Source organism: Momordica charantia, assembly GCF_013281855.1.
Source record: "Momordica charantia cultivar OHB3-1 chromosome 8 unlocalized genomic scaffold, Mcharantia_2.0 BLBB01000008.1, whole genome shotgun sequence".
Taxonomy (NCBI): Eukaryota; Viridiplantae; Streptophyta; class Magnoliopsida; order Cucurbitales; family Cucurbitaceae; genus Momordica; species Momordica charantia.
Window position 1 is genome coordinate 12491937 of NW_028275166.1, and position 25923 is coordinate 12517859.

General features: G+C 38.4%; 1 pseudogene; it reads left to right on the forward strand.

Annotated features, from left to right (window-relative positions):
- The first annotated feature begins 23421 nt into the window (after positions 1-23421).
- On the forward strand, positions 23422-25046 carry LOC148209535 (uncharacterized; annotated as a pseudogene).
- The last annotated feature ends 877 nt before the right edge of the window (positions 25047-25923 follow it).

The window sequence follows — 25923 nt, forward strand, 5'->3', positions numbered from 1 at the left end:
GAAATTTTCCCCGGTGAACTTTAGAACCCCTTCATAGTAATGGTGTGTGATATTTGTCTCCTATGATGCTACAACCCTACAGCTCTGATACCACTTGTTGGGAAATTTATTGACCGGAATAATTTCTGCTTCCACATAAAATATCCAACACAACCAATAATATGCAAATAGGAAGAAAAAAGTAAAGAACAAGAATACGACACAACAAATTATACTGGTTCACCACTAAGGGCTACGTCCAGTCTTCCACTCAGATGTGAGTAATTCACTAATATTGTTTAGGATTGGATACAATAACACTCCCCAAAATATCCCCTAGAGGTCTCAACAAAAGTCCCCTAGCTTCTAACTATTTTACATAATTCATACATAGGAACAGGAATGAAAAACTCACAAGAATCAAGATCTAATTACCCCGAATACGTTGATCTTGATCGATCCCAATGCCTCTGCCAATGCCCGAGCCTTCCCCTTGAAACTGCCACGAAACTCTATGAAAATTTCTCAAAGACGGCTGGAATAAACCCTAAAAAGAAAAACTGCACTTTTATAAAGTCGACACAGTGCCATGGAGCCACGGACGAAACATCGTCCGTGCTCCCCATTTGGACAGCACCGTGGCGTTGTCCCCTAGCGTTGTGGCGCCCTGCAGTGGCGCCACGGTGCTGCCTCATCGGCTTGCAGCGCTCGCTCCATTGTTTTTCATCCCCGCTTCGACCTCGACGCGTCCCGGCTCGATCCGACTCTTCCCTAGCTCGATCCGACGTCGTTTTGACTCCGCCAATCTCAACACATTTGTTTCCTTTTTCTCATTTATTTAATCACAATTTAAACACAACACTACAATTCTTAATCAATTTCTTGAAATATTGTCATAATTTTAGGGACCCATTAGACAAATAATTGAAAGTTAAAAGGACATGTTATACGCTTTTTAAAGTTCGAAGACAATACACAAAATTGATAGTTCATAGACGTATTTAGATACTTTTTAAAGTTCAAGGACCTATTAGATATGAACTTAGACAAATTTGTAATTAACCTAGATATTAAGAAGATTTTAAATCCTATTTTGTCACTCTATTTTCAGTTATGGTCTATTGTGTTCTTATACTTTTTAACTTTGATCAATTTTGGTTCTTACACTTGTAAGAATATTTGTTTTGTTCATTTACTTAAAAAAAAAAGATCACTTTGGTTTATTTATTTTTTTAACTAATTTTTTTCATCATAATTTCAAGATAGCACTTCACCTCATCAATTTCTTAAAATATTGCCAACACGAGCATACTTCAACTAGTTAAGGAACTTGTATCTGACTAAAAAGTCACATGAATTCTAATCCCCACCTCCACATGTTGTACTAAAAAATCTTAAAATATTATCATAATTTTATATTAAAGTGTTTTCGCTGTGTTTATAATTGATATTCGCTTTTATAAGTACAAGAACCAAAATGAACTTATTAAAAATATACGGGTCAAAATAGACCAAAAGCTGGAAATAAGATTTAAAATTATTCTGAAACTTTTTTTTTGTCAAGCATTAATATTTAGATCCACAAAAAATAGTTTAAAGAAAAAATAATTACTTAATTAAATTAATTTTTTAAGTATATATCATTAACTTTTAAATTTAGAACGAAATAAATTAGTACATAAAATAATATTAATATAATTGAATAAATTTTATTTATTTATAAATATATTCTGTCATTTATCAAGGACAATCTTCCATTTCCCTTCTTGCCAGAGAACTAACAGCTATATTTTGAACGAAAAAATAAATTTTTGACAGATGATTAATATAAATAAATTTATATTAATATTGATATTAAGTCAAAGTCTTAATTTTATAGATTTCATAAAAAGACCATCAAAATCAACAAGCTTATAAATTAATAAATAAGCATTAGAAAGTATTTTATTATTATTATTATTTGAAGTCAGAAAAGAAAGTAGAAATCTTAATGTTAAAATTTATGAAAAGTCAATTTTTATTTTTATGCTAAAATTTTAATTTTATCCGATTGAACCTTAGGGGGAAAATGACATAGATAACCTAAAAAAGTTTTTAGTTTGCTCAATTGACCTCAATTATAAAAATGTCTGACCTAATTTTAACTTTTCTGACATTTCAGAGAGTATGTAATTACGAATATACCCTCGAATTTCAATGCCACAACCATGGTCGTGGTATGACCATGAATTTGGACAGAATGTGACTGATGGTTATGCTGAACGCACGCACTAAGCATGATAACAATTCTATAGATGCAAGCGCACACCTGTCAGAGTAATATAAAATGGATGGAGTATCCAAGTATCGATCCTCAAAGACTTCTAAATAATTTCCAAACTCTAAAGTTTTAATGAATAGTGAACGTTGAAATGAGTGATTTTTGTAAAATGGGAAGTGGTCACAAATAATGGTTTTGGATTTGGGATTTGGTCTTATAATGGTGAAACCTAGCCCGAATTACTTCAAGTTAGCCAACAAAGAATCAAGGATATGCTAAGGACGATATGCATTTTACTTTAGAAACCAACGACTACGCTTTTCACTTGACTTATGTCTAAGCAAGTTCAAAGTCCTAAGACATTCCCTAATATGTCTATTACGAGAGATATCTTAGTTTTAGGATGGAAATAGTCGCAACCTCGGGTTAAGGTCCTATGTCTAGGCTACTTAAGCGGAACCCTTATGTCTAAGGCGCTCCTCTCCTCGGTTTAACCACTCAACAATGCAAATAAGCAACCTTTTCAGTTGACTTGTTAAGACTTACAGTGGCCTTCTCTAAATCCTAACTTTTTGGGAAAACATGTTGAGTAATGAATGGAAAGCAAAAACACTACTTCTTAGCAACCCTTTTTAGAAATAAAAGGCTAACTATCCATAACCGGGTTAGAGACGGGAATTTAGAAAGACATATTGAAGAAAATACAGCAAGTAAAATGGTTGAATGTGAAATACATGTGTGAAAAACAAAAGTTAACTAACGGAGAGTTTTTCTCGGGATTGAGAGCTTCGCCCTTCTCTTTCAAGCAAGGGGGAGTGTCACGTGCTCTTTCCTCCAAAAACACAACTCTCTTAACTAAAAATAAAGTAAAGGCAAAGGGAAGATAAGCAAAGTGCTGGATTTTTATATATTTGAATAAGTAGAAAATAACTAAGTACAAATGGAAACAAAACAAAGCTCAATAAAGGAATGTAAAGTGCTCGGGATTTAAAAACCAAAAGCAACTAATGAAAGCAACTCAAAAGTACTTAGAAAGCAACAAAGAAACACTAAAAATGATCAAGAGAAGGAAGCAAGGCTTGATGAATTTGGTGGAGAAGCTGCTGGAATTTATAGTTGTGTAGAATTGGTTAGGTTGGTCCTAAAACGCTGGTGGATCACCCATTTCCAACTTCTTTGACTGACTAAATCGTGCTCAAACTGATAGTGGAACACTTCTTCTACACGTATGCATCGGTTGGAACCACCAAAACGCATTGGAAGACGCGTTTCATTAAGGGCAAAGTTGGAAGAAAACCAGTTTTTCTGCAGCCACGTAGGCGCCTGGTGTCACAATCGCACCTTTTCGAAGCAGCTCGAGCGATTGTGCGGCACTTGCTCTAGCTCAAACGAGCAAGTCAGCCAGGAAAAACTGTAAGTTGTGGACAATCTCGGTCGTGGGTCTAGCCTCCGCTCACGTTTTAGGAGAAAATTGGTTTTAGAAAACGTGAGAGAGAAAAACAGTTGAAAACATCTTTAAAACAAGCATTGTAGACATTGGATGCAAGAAAACTTTGATTGCAAGAAAATATACAACACTTGGTCGGGGGGAGGTTTGATGACTACTTGGTCCCCCCTAAGGTACATTATAAGGCATTTTTGGTGTGGCAGGTGTAGACGTCGTAAGTGGCGAGGAGTCACTTGGTGGCCTACAGGGCCCGTGTGAACTCTGATTGGCTTGAAATTTGGCGTGCTTACATATCCTACTAATACACACCTAGTTCCAAAGCCGCTCGGCCAAATTCCACCTACAACCCCAAAAACCCGATACAAGAAAATTACACTAGAAAGCTTTAAAGACATGAAAGGAAAGCGAGTGGTGAGGATGGTTTGGACATGCGGCCATGGGTAACACACCCTGGACAAGCATGCCCACAACATTCTCCCCCACTTAAACGGTTGACGTCCCTGTCAACTGCTGCAACTTGAAGTCCTCGATCTTCGTCTTCCAGGCTTCAAGGTCTTCTTCTCGTTCCCAGCTGGTCTCTGCATCAGGTAGGTCCTTCCATTTGACGAGGAATTCTCGAACTTTTCGAACGGGTCTCCCCACCTTTCTGGTTCTCTCTGCAAGGATCTTTTCTGCTTCTTTGTCTTCCTTCCGTTTGAAGTCGATGGCGGGCCGCACAACAGCATTGCGTTCGTCATCCTCAAGGTCGGGGTGGTAAGGTTTTAAATTGCTCACATGGATTACCGGGTGGATCTTCATCCAAGCGGGTAACACCACCTTATACGAGACACTCCCCACCTTCTTAACGACTTCCATGGGTCCCTCGTACTTTCTCACGAGTCTCTGGTCTTTGCGTCCTCGGAAACGAATCTGTTCTGGCCTCAGCTTGATAAGAACTTTGTCGCCTACTCGAAATTCGAGAGGGCGTCTCTTGCGGTCGGCCCATTTCTTCATATGCTTGGAAGCTTTCTCCAAATATGCTCGAGCAATTTCTGTCGTCTGCTTCCATTCCTTTGTGAAGTTGTGGGCTTGAGGACTTTTCCCCGCATACGGGTGGTCAAGAATATGTGGCATAGACGGCTGTCTTCCGCACACAATCTCAAAGGGGCTCTTTCCTGTTGAAGAACTTGTCTGGCCGTTAAAACAAAATTGAGCCACATCTAACAGCTGGACCCAGTTCTTTTGTCTGGCATCGATGAAGTGACGCAGGTATTCCTCAAGCATGCTATTGAATCTCTCTGTCTGACCATCGGTCTGTGGGTGATAACTCGAGGAAATGTTCAAGCTTGAACCCAGAATAGAAAAAAGTTCCGTCCAGAAGGTTCCTGTAAATCGGCCATCCCTGTCGCTAACGATGCTCGTCGGAACTCCCCATAGCTTTACTATATGTTTAAAGAACAACTGCGCCGTCAGCTCGGCGGAACACGTCTTGGGAGTCGGAATGAAAGTTGCATGTTTGGAAAATCGATCGATAACGACAAGAATGGCTTCATGTTCTCCTACCTTGGGCAAGTGAGAGATGAAGTCGAGCGACACACTCTCCCATGGTCTCGTAGGAGTTGGTAGGGGTTCAAGCAACCCTGCTATTTTAGTCCTTTCTACCTTATATTGCTGACAGATAAGACAGGTCTTCGTGTATTGCATCACATCTTCCCACATACTTGGCCAAAAGTACCCCTTTTTCAGCAAGGCGTAAGTCCGTTGCCACCCCGGGTGACCCGCCCATAGAGTATCGTGACACTCATGTAGGAGCTTCTTTCTCAGGTCTCCCGTTCTTGGCACGTACAGTCTGTTTCCTCTTGTAAATAATAGGTCCCCTTCGACCCAGAACTGGCGGGTCTTCCCGGTCTTGGCCAGCTCGACCACAGTTCGGGCGGAGGGGTATTTTTGAAGATATTCTCTAATGAGGTCACGGATCGACCCGTCCGCTTTGCTGGTGTGAATGTGGGCTAACATGCACAGGGTCGCATGTTCTCCTTTACGGCTAAGAGCGTCGGCAGCTTGGTTGGACTTTCCTGCCTTGTGTTCAAACTTAAAATCAAACTCGGCTAACAATTCCTGCCACCTGGCATGTTTGGATGTTAGCTTAGGCTGATTGAAGAAGTGGCAAATTGCTGTTGTCCGTCTTTACCACAAAAGATGAGCCCAATAAGTACTGCCTCCAAGACCTAAGGCAGTGAACGACTGCTAGCATTTCTTTCTCTGATACGGTATAACGTCGTTCCGCATTATTCAGCTTGCGACTTTCGTAACCAATCGGGTGACCGTCTTGGAGAAGGACACCACCTAAAGCGTAGTCTGAAGCATCCGTTTCTACTTCAAACGGCTTCGTCACGTCGGCTAGCCCAAGTACTGGGCCTTTCATCATGGCCGCCTTTAGATCTTCGAAGGCGTCCTGACTTTCCTTCGACCACATCCAGGTCATTCCTTTCTTCAGTAACTCTGTCATTGGGGTGGCTCTCCTTGAGAATCCTTCGATAAATCGTCGGTAGTAGTTGGCCAACCCTAAAAAGGAGCGCAACTCGATCACAGAGGTAGGGACTCTCCATTCTTGGATCGCCTTTACCTTATCTGTGTCCATACTGATCTGCCCCTGTTCGATCACGTGGCCAAGGAACGTGATCCGCTTTTGTGCGAACGCACACTTTTCCTTCTTTACGTATAACTGATTCTGCCTTAGTTTGTCGAAGACCAACCTGAGATGGATCTGGTGTTCTTTCAGCGTCGGACTGTATACCACTATATCGTCTAGATAGACTACCACAAACTGATCGAGATATTCGTGAAATACCTGATTCATCATAGTACAGAACGTGGCAGGGGCATTCGTTAATCCAAAAGGCATCACGAGGAATTCAAAAGCCCCATACCTCGTCACACAAGTAGTTTTAGGCTCGTCACCTTCTGCAATACGCACTTGGTAGTAGCCCGACCTGAGATCCAATTTCGTGAAGTATTTAGCTCCATGTAATTGATCAAACAGGTCGGTTATGATAGGGAGGGGATACTTGTTGCGAACTGTGACTTTGTTGAGGGCTCTATAGTCAATGCACAGACGCAACGTCCCATCCTTCTTTTTCTGAAACAGCACAGGGGCTCCGAAGGGAGCTTTAGCTGGACGGATGAACCCAGCGTTTAACAACTCATCTAGCTGCTTTCGGAGTTCGGCTAACTCCGGTGGAGCCATCCGGTAAGCATTCTTTGCCGGAGGTTTAGCTCCTGGAATGAGCTCGATTTCGTGGTCAATCCCTCGTCGAGGAGGTAAGGTCTTCGGTAAACTATCTGGCATTATGTCAACATACTCTTTCATGACAACTTGAATTTCAGGTGGGACATCTCTTGTCTCCACCGGCTGTTCGACCATCGGAATGGCCATAAAGGTAGGTTCCTCCCGGTTGAGGCCTTTCTTCAACTGTAACGCGGATATCATCCTTATGCCACCAGGTTGTTTGATGCTAGTTGTGACCACAGTGGGACTATTACTAGTGACAATCATACACTTGGCCAGAGGCATCGGTATGACTTTATGTTCGATGAGGAACTCCATCCCCAGTACAACGTCGAAGTCGTCCATGCGAACTACTACGAAATCGACACTGCCTGTCCACGTCCCCAATTTCAACATCACTCTTTTAGAAACTCCTACAATGGGTAGAGCTTCGAAGTTGACGACCTTCATTTTACCCGTATCCTTCTCAATAGTCAATTTCAGTCGGCGGGCTTCCTGTTCTGATATGAAGTTGTGGGTTGCACCTGAATCCACCATGGTGCTCTTTGCAGAGTTACAATTGATCGTAGCATCTACGAACATAAGCCCCTTTTCGGACGTTCCTTTGGGTCCATTGACCCTCTTTTGAATGGCAGATAGGAATTTTAACGCCCTCATTCTAGGTGTTTCTTCGTCTTCTTCCTTCTCACAATCCGTTTCGACTTCAGGTTCATTGCACGACTGAACGGATGCTTGAAGGGCAGTAAGGGCAGCTCGGTGTGGGCATTCAGCTACCCGGTGGGGACCTTTGCACAAGAAGTATGACATCAGCCTTTGAGCGTTTTGACTTTGTGGATAGGGTCCTCGGGAAGGACCGGGATTCGGGCCTTGAGGTCTCTTGTCAGCTCCCCCACTCTTTGGGGTAAAGGGTTTGAACGTCTTGTTTCCCCCAGTGGGGTTTGTAGCATTCTTTTTCGGGTGGGATGGTTCACTGTTATAGTCTAGCAATCTTTCGGCAGCGGCCATGGCGGTGGCAAGGTCTTGTACCCTTTGTTCATACAGCTTGGTTCTGGCCCACAGTTTCAATCCTTCGATAAAGACGAACACCTTGTCTTTCTCTGACATGTCGCGAATATCCATCATCACGGCAGAGAATTGTTTCACGTAGTCCCGGATTGTTCCAGTGTGTCGGAGTTCACGTAGCTTCCTTCTAGCCATGAACTCGACATTGTCGGGGAAGAACTGACCCCTCAATTCTTTCTTCAGATCATCCCAGCTATTGATCGTGCATCGACCATTCTGAATGTCGTTGACTTTAGATCTCCACCACAGCTTTGCATCATCAGTAAGATGCATGGTGGCCAAAGTCACTTTCATCTCTTCTGACGTTGTCCCCGTAGCCTTGAAGTACTGTTCTACGTCGAACAGGAAGTTCTCGAGATCTTTTGCGTCTCTATTGCCATTAAATGGTTTGGGCTCTGGGACCTTCAACTTGTTGAACCCCATGTTCGCTTGGTTGGGAGCCTGATTTCCCACAGCTCGCATGGTTAGGTTCACTCTAGTGCTTATTTCAGTCATCTCAGCTCGGAGGGTGTCGATGGTTACTTTGAAGTCTTCTGTCATTTCGTTAAACAATTGCATCATGGCGGAATGCGAGTTATTTAACTCACCCATACGTACTTCTATCTGTGTGTTTGGGTTCGTGGAACTATCTCCACGTTCGAAGCTACCAGGACGCGTAGCTTTGCTTTCTAGGGTCTCAACCCTCATGGCTATATCTTGTATCGGCAACCCGTCTATACGGGCATTCACTGCGTCTATTTCTCCAAACTTCTCGGAGAATTCATCAACTCGCGCCTCCAGCAGACGGAGGAAATCTGGGACTTCTCTTAGGTAGAGAAGTTGTTCTTCTATCTCTACCAGTCGGTCGACGTGCGACTTGCTCAGTTGTTTTGTCGTCGACATGGTTCCGGACTTTTTCGGGTCGAGGAGCTAACTAAGCTCTGATACCACTTGTCACAATCGCACCTTTTGGAAGCAGCTCGAGCGATTGTGCGGCACTTGCTCTAGCTCAAACGAGCAAGTCAGCCAGGAAAAACTGTAAGTTGCGGACAATCTCGGTCGTGGGTCTAGCCTCCGCTCACGTTTTAGGAGAAAATTGGTTTTAGAAAACGTGAGAGAGAAAAACAGTTGAAAACATCTTTAAAACAAGCATTGTAGACATTGGATGCAAGAAAGTATACAACACTTGGTCGGGGGGAGGTTTGATGACTACTTGGTCCCCCCTAAGGTACATTATAAGGCATTTTTGGTGTGGCAGGTGTAGACGTCCTAAGTGGCGAGGAGTCACTCGGTGCCCTACAGGGCCCGTGTGAACTCCGATTGGCTTGAAATTTGGCGTGCTTACATATCCTACTAATACACACCTAGTTCCAAAGCCGCTCGGCCAAATTCCACCTACAACCCCAAAAACCCGATACAAGAAAATCACACTAGAAAGCTTTAAAGACATGAAAGGAAAGCGAGTGGTGAGGATGGTTTGGACATGCGGCCATGGGTAACACACCCTGGACAAGCATGCCCACAACACCTGGCGCCTCCCATGTGGTTTTTTCGTCTTTTTGCTTCTTTTGATTAATTTGCACTCTCAAATGGTCCTAAAACGTCATAAATACAATATAAGCCAACCACAAACCATCATATATGAATTTTTCATGAATTGAAACTCAAACGACCAAGAAAAAGTCCAAAACAAAGTTAAAACATAATAAAAACTGCATCTAAAACCTTCTTTTTACGCATGTAAACAAGCGTAATCAGAACGCAAAGTACATCTAATTCATGACCGTAGTCTTAACTTTCAAGGTCATGGTAAAGCAAACAATTTAACCACGGTCAAACCTTGCCCATTAGTTGTCTTTCATGAACACCACGGTCATGGTGTTATTTTCATGGCCAGGGTTAAGCTAACAATGTGCTAGGTTATTTTCATGGTCATGGTCAAACTAACAATGGACTAGGTTTTCATGGCCATGGTCAAGTTAACAATGGGCTAGGTTATTTTCATGGCCATGGTCAAGCTAACAATAGGCTACGTTATTTTCATGGTCATGGTCAAGCTAACAATGGACTAGGTTTTCATGGCCATGGTCAAGCTAACAATGGGCTAGGTGGGCCAGGTGATTTTCATGGTCATGGTCAAGCTAACAATGGACTAGGTTTTCATGGCCATGGTTAAGCTAACAATGGGCTAGGTTATTTTCATGGCCATGGTCAAGCTAACAATGAGCTAGGTTTTCATGGCCATAGTCAAGCTAACAATGGACTAGGTTTTCATGGCCATGGTCAAGCTAACAATGAGCTAGGTTATTTTCATGGCCATGGTCAAGCTAACAATGGACTAGGTTTTCATGGCCATGGTCAAACTAACAATAGGCTAGGTTATTTTCATGGCCATGGTCAAGCTAACAATGGGCTAGGTTTTCATGGCCATGATCAAGCTAACAATGGACTAGGTTTTCATGGCCATTGTCAAGCTAACAATGGGCTAAGTTATTTTCATGGTCATGGTCAAGCTAACAATAGGCTAGGTTTTCATGGCCACTGTTAGTGTGAGCTTGACCATGGCCATGAAAATAACCTAACCCATTGTTAGCTTGACCATGGCCGTGAAAAATAGTACCACGGCCGTGGTGTTCATGAAAGACAACTAATTGGATAGGTTTAACCGTGGTTAAATTGTTTGCTTTACCATAGCCTTGAAAGTTAAGACCACAGCTGTGAATTAGATGTACTTTACGTTCTGTCCAAATTCATGGTCGTACCACGGCCATGGTTGTGGCCTTGAAATTCGACAGAATCAATATCCTCTTTAAATTTGCACGGGGATTGAAATTCGACAGAATCAAATTCACGGTCGTACCATGGGCATTGACTTACGTAACTTTTGACCCACAAAAATAGTCATAAAAGTTTAGAAATTTCATTCACTCCAACTATATACATCATATTTCAGACGAGTCGAAAATAATATTATGAACCAATAAAAAAATAACCTTGTTCAAGATGTCAAAGATGAAAAATTGACTTCCTTCAAGGTATTCAAGATGTGAAAAATGTTGGAAAATGTATGGAAGTTCTTCAAAAAAAACGTGAAAGATGTGCATGAGGACGATAAGGACTGAAACATACTTTTATTCTCTGCAATTTGTGCGAATGTGTGAGTATATATTAAATGATAGTACAAAAAATTGGTGGGAAATTAATAAGTTTTTGGTACTTTAATAAATTCATGGCCATGAATCAAGTGGAACTCGCCCATGATTTTAATTACATCAACCTACGTGATTTCTTGCCAGATTCATTGTAATTTAATTAAATCTGGGGTATATTCATAATTACATACTCTCTGAAATGTCAGAAAAGTTAAAATTGGGTCAGTTGAGTCAATTTTTATAATTGAGGTTAATTGAGCAAACTAGAAACTTTTTTAGGTTATATATGTCATTTTCCCAACCTTAGGCTTAGACGAACCTCATGAATCGAGTAAAATGCCCAGCCCTAAACTTGGGCTAGGCTTGGCCAATCTCCAATTGCCAAGCTATGAAGTCGACTCATTAGATTAAAATTGGGTTAAATTGGAATTCATCGGATAGCTATTTGAGTTAATGTCATCCGATGGCACAAGTATCTAAAGTTTTCCAATTTTACACTTTTAGACATATCCTCATATATACCCATATATACTGATGACAAATCGATGGAATCAAACTCACTGTAAGATATATCCTCATATATACACTAGTTCACACCTACATTTTGCACCACTGAAATCTACAAAAATAGTGTTAAACCGTACAAAATCAAAAATCGAAAAAAAAACCATTGAAGATATATGGGTATGGAAGGGGTTTAACAGTACCAAAAAAAAAATCATGAGTTTTCAAAATTGTTCAAATATGAAATCGAAAACTTGGAGGATATATTGGAATGCAAAATATATCATGGTGAGACAAATTAACCTTCCGATCAGCCAGATGAAGGAGACGAAGGAAAAGCTAAACGAACTGCTCCAGCAACAGAGAAAAACAGATACGACGGCTGGAGACGAAGGAGCACAGACGACGGACGGAGACGAAGAATGCTAAAATTGATTTTATCATTTGATCGTCTGTGTCTACTTCCTTCGCGCCTCTATTTGCAATTGTCTGATGTATCATTTTCTCTGCTGGTCATTTATGAACTTCCCTTCATTGTCTTTTGAAAGTGTTCTCTTGGTTCCTTGTTCGCCCTTTGTTCGTGATTCTTCAAATGATCGATCACCATTCGCATGGTTTGGCATATGGTTAATCGTTCATAGGTGTTTACGCTTCAGATGTGTTAGAATTCATATATATGAATTAAATTTACACAACCCATCAGCTTAAAGCTTTTGGGTTGAATGGTGATTTATTCATTCTTAACATGGTATTAGAGCAGGAGGTCTTTTGTTCAAACCCCTGCATTGTGGCGTTTTGGGTATTCGAAGAGGCTGAAAATTTTTCTCTTCTTCTTGTGTTTCTTGCTTATTCCGTTGCTTCAGTTGATATTTTTTCTACTTGAGAGTTTGGGTTTGTTATTCTCCATCGTTCCGTTTGTATTGTTTTTGGATATTGAAGCTAATATAAGTTTGTTCTCACCTTGCACAGTGGATGTAGACCAAATTGGTCGAACCAATATAAATCTTTGGTGTCGTCGTCTTCTTTTTCCTTACTATTTAGTTTAATATTGCTTGGTGGATTATTTGGATGATTGATTAATATTGTCAATTAAAGGAAGCAGTGGTTATTGGTGTATTTTTGCACAACAAATGGTATCAGAGCAGAAGGTAAATTATAACAGTTGCAGTCTATTCCGTTTCTTGATTTTGTAAGCTTCTGTTCAAGCATCTGGGCTATTCTGAATTTGTTTGATTGGTCGGTTTGATCTGAAATTTCTGCTTGGTTAAATATAAAATATTTTTGGGTTGTACTGAAGGTTTCTAGCTGTTCTGAAATTTATGTTTGGCTGATTAATAATTATTTTTGGCCTGTTCTGGGTTTTTCTGTTGGATTCTACTATTTTTGAATTGTCTGTCTAGTTGTATAGTAATTATTTTGGGCTGTTCTGTTCGAAATTTTTCTATTTGATTAGCCTAAAATTTATATGTGGTTGGTTGAAAATCCTAGAATTATGTCGGCAAAATTCGAACTAGATAAGTTTGATTGAAATGGGGATTTTAGCCTTTGGAGAAAAAAGCTTAAAGCTCTTTTAGTTCAACAGAAAGTGGCAAAAATTTTAGATAAACCAGAAACATGGCCGGCAGAGATGACCAAAGAAAAACAAGTTGAAATGGAGGATATAGCCTATAGCACAATGATTCTCCACATTTCTGATAATGTGCTTCGACAGGTTAATGACATTGAAAAAGCAAAGGAATTATGGGACAAGTTGGAATCACTTTATTTAAGTAAATCTTTACCAAATAAAATTTACTTAAAGGAAAGGTTTTTTGGATTTAGGATGCAACCATCAAAATCCTTAGAAGAAAACCTAGATGATTTCAACAAGATTGTGTGGACTTGGCAAATACTGGAGAAAAATTAGATGATGAAAACCAAGCTATTATTCTCCTGAATTCATTACCTGAAAGCTATAAGGAAGTAAAGTCTACAATAAAATATGGTAGAGATTCGTTAACGTTTGCCACTGTTTTAGATGCTTTGAGATCCAAAGATTTTGAAATCAAACATGAGAAACAGATGTTGAAGCGCTAATGGTGAGAGGGAGATCAGAATCTAAAAGAAAATCTCATGTAAAGAACACTAAGCATAGATCTAAATCTAAAGGTAAAGAGAATAGAAAAGGCTACTATTGCCATAAGGAAGGGCATTTGATCCAAGATTACTTCAAATTAAAAAATAAGAACAAGAGGGAGGAGAAAAATGGCGAGCAAACTGTTGCAAATGTGCATGAAGGTTATGAGTCAGCAGAAGTGTTAGCTGTGTCTGAGAATACAGTTAATGATGAGTGGATACTTGATTATGGATGTTTCTATCATATGACACCTCATAGACATTACTTTCAAGATTTTGAGAAACTTGAAGGTAGCAAGGTTTTGATGGGCAATGATCAACATTGTCTTGTAAAAGGTATAGGATCAGTCAAGTTGAAACTCTATGATGGAATGAAGAAGGTTTTGTCTGCTATTCGATTTGCTCTAGACTTGAAGAGAAATTTAATCTCTCTTGGACAGCTAGATAAAGGAGGTCTTAGTTACAAGTCAGAGAGAGGTGCATTTAAAATCTATAAAGGTTCACTTATAAAATTGAAAGGTACTCTTAGAAGTGGCTTGTATGTTTTAAATGGAACCTCAGCTATCGCTCATTGTGCAGATGTTGTGTTAGGACAAGGTGATAAAGAAACTGCCTTTGGCACAATAGATTAGCTCATGTCTCTCAAACAGGTTTAAATGAATTACAAAAACAAGGTTTGTTTGGTAAGTTCAAGCCTTCAGAATTACCTTTTTGTGACCATTGTGCTCTTGGAAAATCTACTAGAGTAAAATTTTCTAAGAGCAGAGAGTTATCCAAAGGGATTTTAGACTATGTCCATTCGGACTTGTGGGGACCAGCGAGGGTTCCAACACTTGGAGGAGCAAAATACTTTATGAGTATTGTTGTTGATTTTTCAAGGAAGTTGTGGATGTTTACTTTGAAGAACAAGAGTGATGCTTTTGAAACCTTTGGACATTGGAAAATTATGGTAGAAAACCAAACTGGAAAAAGAATTAAGGTTTTGAGAACAGATAATGGTCTGGAGTATATAAATGACAGCTTTGTAACTTTGTGTAAAGAAGCTGGAATTAAGCGACATCACACAGTTCCTTGCACACCATAACAGAATGGTCTTGCAGAACAGTTCAATCAGACTTTGCTTGAGAGGGTGAGATGTATGCTAGCAAATGCAAAGCTTCCTAAAATGTTTTGGGGTGAAGTAGTTTCGACAGCATCGTATCTCATAAATAGGAGTCCTTCAGTTGCCTTGAATATGAAAACTCCTCAAGAAGTTTGGTCAGGTAAGCCTCCAAATCTTAGTCATTTGAAGGCATTTGGATGTGCTGCATATGCACATGTTAAACAAGACAAGCTAGAGTCACGTGCAAGGAAGTGTATCTTCCTTGGTTATCCATATGAGGTAAAGGGTTATAAGTTATGGCTTCTTGAACTTGGTCAAGGGCGATCTATTATCAGTAGAGATGTGAAATTTGATGAATTTGACATGCCTTGGGAGTTGTCAGGTAGTGTGAGTTACCAGAAATCACTAGATAGTGTGTCTTCGAACTCATTTGAGATTGAATTAGAAAACTCACATATTGTTGGATCATCAGGTGAGCAATCTGTTTCTAGTAATGAAATTGTCAGGGTTGATGATCAGTTGACAGGTGAATTACTTGAAGAACAACCTGAAATTGTTAGTGCTGAAACTAGTCAGTTAGAATCTCAAGTGTCAAACTACCAGTTGGTTAGAGATAGATAAAGAAGGGTTGTTAGGCCACCAGCAAGATATGATGAAGCAAGCTATGCAGTTGAACAGGGAAATGACACAGCTTATGCCTTAAACTGTTATGAAATCTCATTGAGTCATGAACCTTCGAACTTTGATGAAGCAATATAAGTGGTTAATTGCTATGAATGAAGAAATGACCTCGTTGATTAAAAATGAGACTTGGGTGCTTGTAGAAAAACCACCAGATCACAAGCTTGTTGATTGCAAATGGTTATCTAAAGTAAAGCCTAGTATTAGTGGTGAAAACAAACCTAGATACAAAGCTAGGTTAGTTGCAAGGGGTTTTACTCAAGAATATGGAGTTGACTATAATAAGGTTTGTTCTCCTGTTGTAAGACATTCATCAATTCGCATTTTGTTGTCCTTAGTAGCTCATTTTAATCTTGACTTGTAGCAAATGGATGTTACAACGGCCTTTTTGCATGGAGAGTTAGAGGAAGAAATTTATATGGCTCAACCCCCAGGTTTCATTGAAAAGGGAAAAGAACATTTGGTTTGTAGATTGAAAAAGTCTCTTTATGGGCCTAAGCAATCTCTGAGACAATGGTATAAGAGGTTTGACACATTTATAGTTAAATGTGGGTTTAGTAGAAGTGATTATGACAGTTGTGTTTATGTTAAACATGTATTCAAGAATGTGTTTGTGTTTTTATTACTATATGTGGAAGATATGCTTATATCTTCTCATGTATATTCTGAAATTGTTGAGTTAAAGGCTGAATTATGCAGAGAATTTGATATGAAGGATTTAGGTCCAACTAGAAAGATTCTAGGCATGGCAATTTTCAGAGACAGATCTGCTAGCAAACTCATAATTACACAACGGGGTTACCTAGATAGTGTAGTTAAGAGGTTTCAACTTGATATAGCAAAATCAGTGACTGTCCCTTTAGCCTCTCATTTCAAATTGTCAAAGCTTCAGTCTCCGAAGACAGACACAGAACTTGCAGGTATGGTCAAGGTACCTTACTCAAATGCAGTAGGTTGTTTAATATATGGAATGACATGTACTTGTCCAGATTTAGCCTATGCAATGAGTGTTGTTAGCCGTTTTATGAGTTGTCAAGGTAAACCACATTGGGAAGCTGTAAAATGGGTTATCAGATATGTAAATGGTACTAAGGATTATGGTTTAATTTACACAGCTGGTGATTCTGATGTTCAGTGTTTATAAGGTTTTGTTGATGCTGACTTTGCGTCCAACTTAGATAAAAGATGATCTACAACTGGTTTTGTGTTTAAGGTGTTTGGAAATACAATAAATTGGAGATCTTCACTTCAGACTGTAGTGGCATTATCTACTATCGAGTCAGAGTATATAGCATTATCTGAATAAGTTAAGGAAACAATTTGGTTGAAAGGGTTGATATCAGACATGCTGGGAGATATAGCAGAACCTACTATACATTGTGATAGTCAAAGTGCTCTTGCACTTTCGAAAAATCCATTATACCATGATCGAACCAAACATGTTGATGTAAAGTTTCATTTCTTGAGAGATGAAGTGAGCAAGAAGACAGTGAAGCTTGAGAAGATTGCATCTGAAAATAATATTGCTGATATGTTTACAAAATCCTTGTCAGGTGTAAAATTTAAATTTTTCTGTGACCTACTTAATGTAGGTGTTGACTAATGTTTCTTGCTTATGATGATGGTAAAGTGCAGGGTTGAGTTCAAGATTGTGGTTTGCTTCTTGGTTTGAGGATATACTTGATTCAAGAAGGTGATTTGTTGACTTTTGGCGACTCAAGCATATCTTAGCTTTTTAAAATCCATGGGATGGGCTTTTTTAAAATTTGTTGCAGCCCAACATAGGTGGCTGTTTTAACTTTAATTTGGTGTAAGCCCATATTTGTTTCCCTCGTCCTTTTAGGTTTGCCGTATGTCAGTGTTGAAAGTAGAAAAATAATTTACAGCAGTTCTTGTTTCTCTCGGCGAACAGCAACAAAATCAGAGGCGTTTTGGGTATTTGAAGAGGCTGAAAATTTTTCTCTTTCTTCTTGTGTTTCTTGCTTCTTCCGTTGCTTCAATGGATACTTTTTCTGCTTGAGAGTTGGGTTTGTTATTCTCCCTCGTTCGTTTGTATTTTTCTTGGATATTGAAGTTAATATAAGTTTGCTCTCACCTTGCACAATGGATGTAGACCACATTGGTCGAACCACTACAAATCTTTGGTGTCGTTGTCTTCTCTTTCCTTACTATTTAGTTTAATATTGCTTGGTGGATTATTTGGATGATTGATTAATATTGTCAATTAAAGGAAGCAGTGGTTATTGGTGTGTTTTTACGCAACTAACCTTTTACTTGTTAGCAAACTTTCTAGGGATTCAAGCTGTCATAATACTTTCTTTAAATATCACTGTGTTTTAGAACCAGGACTTGGAGAAGATGATTGGATATGCTAAAATGTTTGATGAGTGTTCTTTTAGTAATAAAATAACTCACTCAAGGTCTTAGTATTAGTTTTCTTTCTGTAAAAAAATAATAATAAAAATTATGCTTTTGCATCTTAGGCCAGGACGACCCAATTTTTTTTATCTAAAATATTTATTTCTAAATTTATTTAAGTCGATGATTGCTGTAAGAGTTGCATTATTTCAGCAAAAAATAAAAAACATTGTTCCACGTATTCTCCGTAAACCTTACAAAGCTGCCAAAATTGATTTTAGTAAAAGCCCCTCTGACCCAATAACTCACACTCCCCCCCTCGTTTATACCCTTTATCTTAGCCTCCTTTCCTATTTCAACTCCCCTATCTTTAAAAACATAGTCATCATCCACCTTCTCTTATACTCCTTCTATCAACCTTGTTCCATAACAATCTTGTGGGGGTGTAACTTCGACGACGATGGTGAGAACCCAAATTTGACGATCGCGACCCCAACACCATTTTTTGGCAACCCAAGAGCCAGGCCAACGGTCTCCACTCATGGCAGTCCGACCCTGGATGTTAAGATCCTTTGTTCAGGTGACCTATTACAAATCTCCCTCTATTTTGTCGATATTCTCTATATAGGTGAATAAGGTGGGTAAAAAAAATTGTTTGTTTTTTCGCATTTATCTTGGCTTTCTTGCATATGAATTTTTGCTGAAAATTGGAAGATTTTTGGGTTGTTTTGCGTGCGAATTTCTGTTGAAAATTTGTAGATTTTTTGGCTGTTTTGCATTTGAGTTTATGCTAAAAATAAAATGATTTTGGACTATTTTCAATGTAAAAATTTAGCGATCTTTGGACGGTTTATTGTGTTTTAGTGGGCTGAAAATTGAACGGTTTTTTTTTTAAAAATTTAACGATTTTGGGACTGCTTTTGGTGATTTTGTTGGCCAAAAAATGGATTGGAAATATGAGTTTTATTTTCCACGTTTGATTTTGTTGAAATTTTTAGACTGGTGGCATTATGATTAGTGTAGTTATTGACCTTTAAAATTTTGTTTTTGGACATGTGACGTTCACTTTATTTATGTCTTTGTATTGTTTCTTATTTAAAAAAAAAATGAGGGTTGAGCAATGTGTTTTTACTAGAGTTTCGACTCTAGTATAAGTGTTCGACAATCCTAAAAAAAATCTTTATTTAATAAATTAAAAGAGATTTTATTTAAAATAATTAAAAATAGTTTTAAAAAAGACGATTTGAGATAAATTCCTAAATAAAGAATAATAAGATTTAAAAATATGACGACTCCTTTCAAATTAATAAATAAACAAAAATAAATTCTTTCGAAAAACTCTAATGATGGATATTGAAAAGATAACTTTCTAATATTCTTGAGGTGACAATTTTTCATACACATATATTGTTATTCTGTTCAACAGCCCAAGGACTTGGAGCACATCTTTTGTTACTTCCACTGCTTTAAGTGATTGTTACGACCACGAAATTTTGTTCAACAGCCCAAGGACTTGGAGCACATCTTTTGTTATTTCCACTACTTGAAGTGATTGTTACGACTATGAAGAAAAGACGAATCCCAACAACGGATATATAAGAGCCAAAATTGCTAAGGGCATTCCATCCAGCATAAGCATTTGGATAATCAGGAATGCGACGTGGCATACCCGAAAGCTCTAAGAAATGCATGGGAAAGAGGGTCGGATTAACCCCGAAAAAAGTGATCCAAAAATGGATTTGACCAATAATTGCTAATTCACATTTTATCTTAAAATGTGAATTAATGAAACATGAGACATTTAAAACAAAAAAAAACAATTTTCTTTTGGACCAATAAAAAATAATAGGATAATTTAAGATGAAATATGACACCGTTTTTTAGCACTGATACTTTTCCTAAACTAAATCGATTCCTGAACCAAAAATCTATTTTTTGTAGACTATTTATTTTTTAGGTGACCAATCACACCTCGTGGATGGTTGGTGGCGACTCCAAACCTCTCCTCTCGAAACAGACTTTTTAGGAGGTGACGTCAGCCGCTCCGCATCACAATGACGTTGCGATAGCTTAACAATTCCACTGAGATACTTTAGAGAGTCAAGCCTAATATTTAATCATTTATTGTCATTTTATGTTTTTTTTTGTCAATTTTATTGTTGGTTTGTTATTGTTCATATTATTGGAACTATTATTTTGTAATTATTTATTTTTGTAAATCTTATTATGCATCATCATGCATATCACACGCATTCACCAACCTTCTACTCGGACTCTACCTTTTAAGATTAGATTAGATCGGGGATTGAGTAGTGTGACCTTTAGATCGGGGATTGAGTAGTGTGACCTTCATGGAATTTTGGTTCCAAAGGCATGAAATTCTCCACCCAAATTAATCCTGATGTAAAAACACATGGAAGATTTCGGGACCTTTACCCTTTAGGTTGTTGTAGACGTAGTTTTACACTCGCACATGAGATTTGCATTTTGCTCCATTTGATTTACTTTCTTTTACTATTGGATATGATTTTATCAATTGATAGTATTTACAACTTGCATTGCATTTCCATTTGTTATTATTTTATAAAAGTTCAACCGTTTTACTTTTCATTTAATTTATTTCTTATTTTTCTCAATTTTGGTTTTCCTAAATTGTGCAGATTGACAAATCTTTTAAATTATTAACTTTGATGGTAGGTTAAAGTATGGTTTCAATAAATCTTCATCCTAATAAATAGATAGAAGAAAGCCAGGAACCAGTCAGACAATGGTCAAAAAATTTGCAGCATATCCGTGGTGATTACATATCAGAGCATGTTGTTGTACCATTTAAAGGCGTGACCTTTCTGGAAATTCAATTGGATACCCTGAACCAAGCATGGAAAGGTTTATGCCGAAATAAAAAAGCCCAATTCTTAAAAAAAAAGTATGGTAATATAGACCAACTTTTGTACGTACAAGTTAACTCCTCAATATTAAGGGCATTAGTTAAACATTGGGATCCAATTTATAGATGTTTTATTTTTAATTCCATAGATATGACTCGTACTATTGAGTAGTATCCTACTCTCGTGAAAGTCCCAACACTGTGGGAAATTGAGGTTTATTCTTACGACGTGGGGCTTACAATGAAAAGAGCTTTATCATCATTTTGGGCAAGATTCGGGCGAAGGAAGTTGAAAAGCAAATAAAAAATAAAGGAGAAAATACATGCATACCAATAACATAGTAAATCTTAGGCAAAAGTTTGAAAATCATGAGAAAGAGTTGTCATTATTAGCTTTGTGTATTTTCAACACAATTTTGTTCCCCAAGGTCACCAGGAATGTAGAGGAGTAGGTAGTTAAGTTTTTCGCTAAGGTGGAAATGGGAGTTGATCTCATTGTAGCCCTACTAGCAGACACATTTCGTTCCTTAAATTATTGTAGGACAAAGGGAGAGGGGAAGTTTTTTTTGGATGCGCACAGTTGCTATACATCTAGATTCTTAGCCATATAAAGTGTCCACCAGAATTTGGGTGTTATTGAGTCAAATTTGCTAGTTCCTATAACAAGTTACAAATTCTCATTCTCGAGTACGTTCAATCCGGTTGGAGCTCAACAAATCCAGGAAAAGAAGAATGGAGGGTTTATTTTGCGAAGCTAAGCTCGAAGGATATCGTATTGAAAGCTCGATGAATGTCGATCAAACTCATGATATATAGGTGTGGCAATTTCCAAAGCTTGTTGTTATTAGGTCCGTGGGGATGCATATCTTATATCCCATTAATGGTATTACATCAGGTATGGATCCGAAAATTCATCCTACCACACATGAGCTAAAAGACTCGAAATTTTCCTATGACACAATTTTTTGTGAAGACAAATTCAATACGTTGTAAAGGAATGGAGGAATTTATATAGAATCAAATGTGGACAATATCATGACGGCACTTCTAAGGCATACGAGCAATGGTGATGTAGGAGAATGAAAAATATAGTTAAAGTTGAATTATGAGTTTGTACGCAATCTCAAGTTAGAAAAGGAAAGAGAGAATGTGGCTTTAGATGCAGATGTCCATGATGTTAACAAAAGAATGCATCGAATAAGGATGGGAAGAGAGGCCTCACAGAAAGCACTGAAAAGTGCTGGACGACCAAGTGTCACAACAACAATCTGAGACCAACTCCTTACAGTCAGAATTTGTTGCTCTCGAGGAATAAATTGAGATTTTGGAAGAAAGAGAAGTACAATTGATTCAACAATGCTAACGAAAATCATATTCTAAGGGAAACTCTTTAGGTTCTCAAGATTCGGCTTGAAAAGTACAAGAATTTCGTAGAAGAATTAACAAATGATTTCACCAATTTGAAGGGACATTATGAGCAAGCAAGGAATGAGCTAGACCGCACGAAGCATGATAACACAGTGTTGCGTCACAAATCAGAGTACATGCTCTCTCAAATCAGAAAGGCAACCAAAAGAGCGGATGACTTAATTGAGGAGGCATACACTCTCACAGTTGTAATTGCACCTATACAGCATAACAACAAGAACACACTCAAGTTTCCGGACAAGATTCATAGAGATTTGGAGCATTGGGGACAATTTTATTGAACCACTACTTTAATTTACGTCAATTAGATAGTTTGAATATTTTTCAATTTTTTTACAATCATATTTGTCAGTTGTTTTTATTTTATTTCATTTAGTAGGACAACCTGAATTTTTTGTAGTTCCGACATTGCAATAATACATTAGTTTTTTTTAAATAAATGATCGACTCATTCATTCTTTTTCTCTTTCTTTTAAATTGGTTCGTAACATAGGAAATTAAAGAAAGAAGATAATAAGAGATTTTTCAAAATAGCTCGCTTACCAGCATATCGTTACCTTACTAGGCAAAAGACCAGGGCAATGGAGGATTAGAAAGCTGAAAAGAAAAAGATAAGGAAGGATATCGATGACATCGGGAGAAGATAGATGCAATTCTCCTCATTTTAGAAAAGGGTAGGACGGTCATAAACCTTGCTCAACCTAGCAAAACAATCAAGGAACCATAGGAAAATTTATCTTATCCACCCATTCGTCAATCAGTTGAAGGATTTAACCCCTAATATACAATGTATAATCATTTATACAATATTCTAGTTGGTAAATACACACCAACATCTGTTGGGGGAACTCGTCACACAAAATTGAAGACTCTCTGAAGACTTGAAGATTCGAAGACCAACCTGAAGACTTTGAAGACTTGAAGACTTGAAGACTTTCGAAGAACATAGAACTTCGATCTAAATTCAAGAACAAGCATCTCAATCTTCACATCAAGTTCGAGAGAAGGAATCAGAGGATAAAGATTAGAGATTGAATCTACTATACAACACATACTACAAATATAAAAGTTAAACTCCACGAAATATAATTTCTCCGAAAATTTCGTGCGAACAAATTGGAATGCCCGGTGGGACAATCACTACCTCTCATCTCTTTCTCAAGACTCAAACTTCTCTCAAGAAAAAGAAAGAAGAAACAATGACATGTAAGAAAACTTCTGCAAAAAGTACTTCTACTTCAAGCAACACCTCTTACACAGGACCGATCACCCGTAGCCGTTCAAAAGAAATCCGGTTAGGAGAAGATCAAACTCCTCCAATTGTTGCTCTGAAAATACTACAACAGATGAAGAAACCTACTCAAGTTGGGGTCATTATCAAGGAAAACCCTTTCTCCATCGAGTTTGCTCCTTCCTCTGTTCAGTTTAAGAAAATTTCAGAAATCGATGTGATGTCTATTATGATGGCCGATGCAAGCAGCACAGAAGAAATGATGGCTGAAATGGACAGGAAACTCGCTGCACTGATGAAGACGGTGGAAGAAAGAGACTATGAAATCGATTTCCTGAAGAATCAGATTGAAAACAGAGATGTTGCTTAGTCGAGTCAAACCCCTGCTCTCAAGATAAATGACAAGGGAAATAATATCGCTCAAGAAAATCAATCGCAATATTCCACTTCGATCACTTCGCTGTCTGTTCAGCAGCTCTAAGATATGATCACGAACACGATCAGAGCGCAATACGGCGGACCTTCTCAAAGCTCCCTCTTGTATTCTAAACCATATACTAAGAGGATTAATGATCTGAGAATGTTTGCTAGATACCACCCTCCAAAGTTCCAGCATTTCGATGGAAAGGGCAAATCCCAAGCAACATATTGCTCACTTCGTCAAAACTTGTGAGAATGTTGGCACAAGAGGCGATCAATTGGCCAAGCAGTTTGTCCGAACGTTGAAGGGAAACGCCTTTGACTGGTATACTGATCTCGAAGCTGAAACAATCGAAAGTTGGGAACAGCATGAAAGAGAATTCTTGAATCGCTTTTACAGCACAAGGAGAACCGTTAGTATGATGGAGCTCACCAGTTGCAAACAAATAAAAGGTGAATCGGTTGTCGAATATATCAACCAGTGGAGAGGTCTAAGTCTTGACTGCAAGGACAAACTCATGGAAGTATCTGCTATGGAAATGTGCACCCAAGACATGAACTGGGGACTTCTTTATATCCTTCAAGGGATAAAACCCTACACATTTGAAAAATTAGCAACTTGCGCTCATGACATGGAGATAAGTATTCTTAGTAGAGGTAATAAAGAGCCTCTAGTATCAGATGTGAAGAAAGAGAATAAGGAAATGAAGAGCATAGAGAAGATCTCCAAGGGTTCTACGAAGGAATCTATGGTCGTTAACACGACCCCTCTCAAATTTTCCTCGAAAGGAAAAGAAAAAGAAAATAAGATAGAAAAGTGACAAGACGGAAACGTAAGACGTCGCCTATCTCTGGAAGAAAGACAAGAAAAGGTTTATCCTTTTTTAGATTCTGACCTTACAGATATGTTAAAGCAACTACGAGAAAAAGGGACTCATAGAACTCCCTGAATGTAAACGACCCGAACAGATGGGAAAAATAAATGATCCCAACTGTTGTGTATATCATCGAGTCGTTAGTCATCCAATAGAAAAATGTTTCGTTTTAAAAGAACGAATCTTGAAGCTCGCTCAAGAAAAGAAGATTGAGTTGGATCTTGATGAAGTGGCCCAAACAAATCATGTTGCAATAATCCCAAGTTCCGGCGACCAATCGTCTATATTCGATTGGTGACGAAGAAATGGTTTGGATCCAATTTGGGACCCTCGAACCTATAGCCATTTTGTCCCAACATAAAGCTCATAAAAAGAACTCCCAAGAAAAAGACGAATTTACAGAGGACGGAGAAGGATAATGGATTCTTGTAACTTGTCGAAAGAAGAGAAAACAAAATTTTGTTAAGAAAGAGTCTCGCCTATTTCGAGACCATAAAAGAAGAAGTAGAACTCAGAAGAAGAAAGGAAAGAAAAGTTTGAGGAAACCTAAACTGGTTGTGGAAGAGAACGAATATATTTCTCGACCTCAACAAATGATTACTTTAGAAGATTTCTTTCCACTGAGTTTCCTTAATAATAATCGAGAGGAAATCTCTGAAACAGTCACCTATCACACTATCATTGTGACTGACATTGATAATGCTTCTACAAGTTCAACAGAAGCAATGACAAAGCTGGAAGATCTGTCCTCTTTCAACGTAAGTGATTTGTTGTTGGTTCCTCGAAAGGAAAAAATATTGTTATTGCAACATTGAAAGATTCTGACATTCTAGTCTCCCAAGCAAACACATGTGCTTCATGTTGTACGTCTATTAGCTTCACAGATGAAGATTTGTTGCTTGGGTCAAAACCCTATAACAGACCATTATTTGTTTCAGAATATATTCGATAACAAAAGGTGAGCCGAATTCTTATTGATGATGACTCAGCTGTCAATATAATGCCCAAGTCAACCATTAAACAACTAGGCATTTTGATAGAGGAGTTATCAAACAATAAACTGGTGATTCAAGGCTTCAATCAAAGTGGTCAGTGAGCAATTCGCATGATCCGTCTTGAACTCAGAATTGGGGACTTAAAGGCTAACACTCTATTCCACGTCATAGATTCCAGAA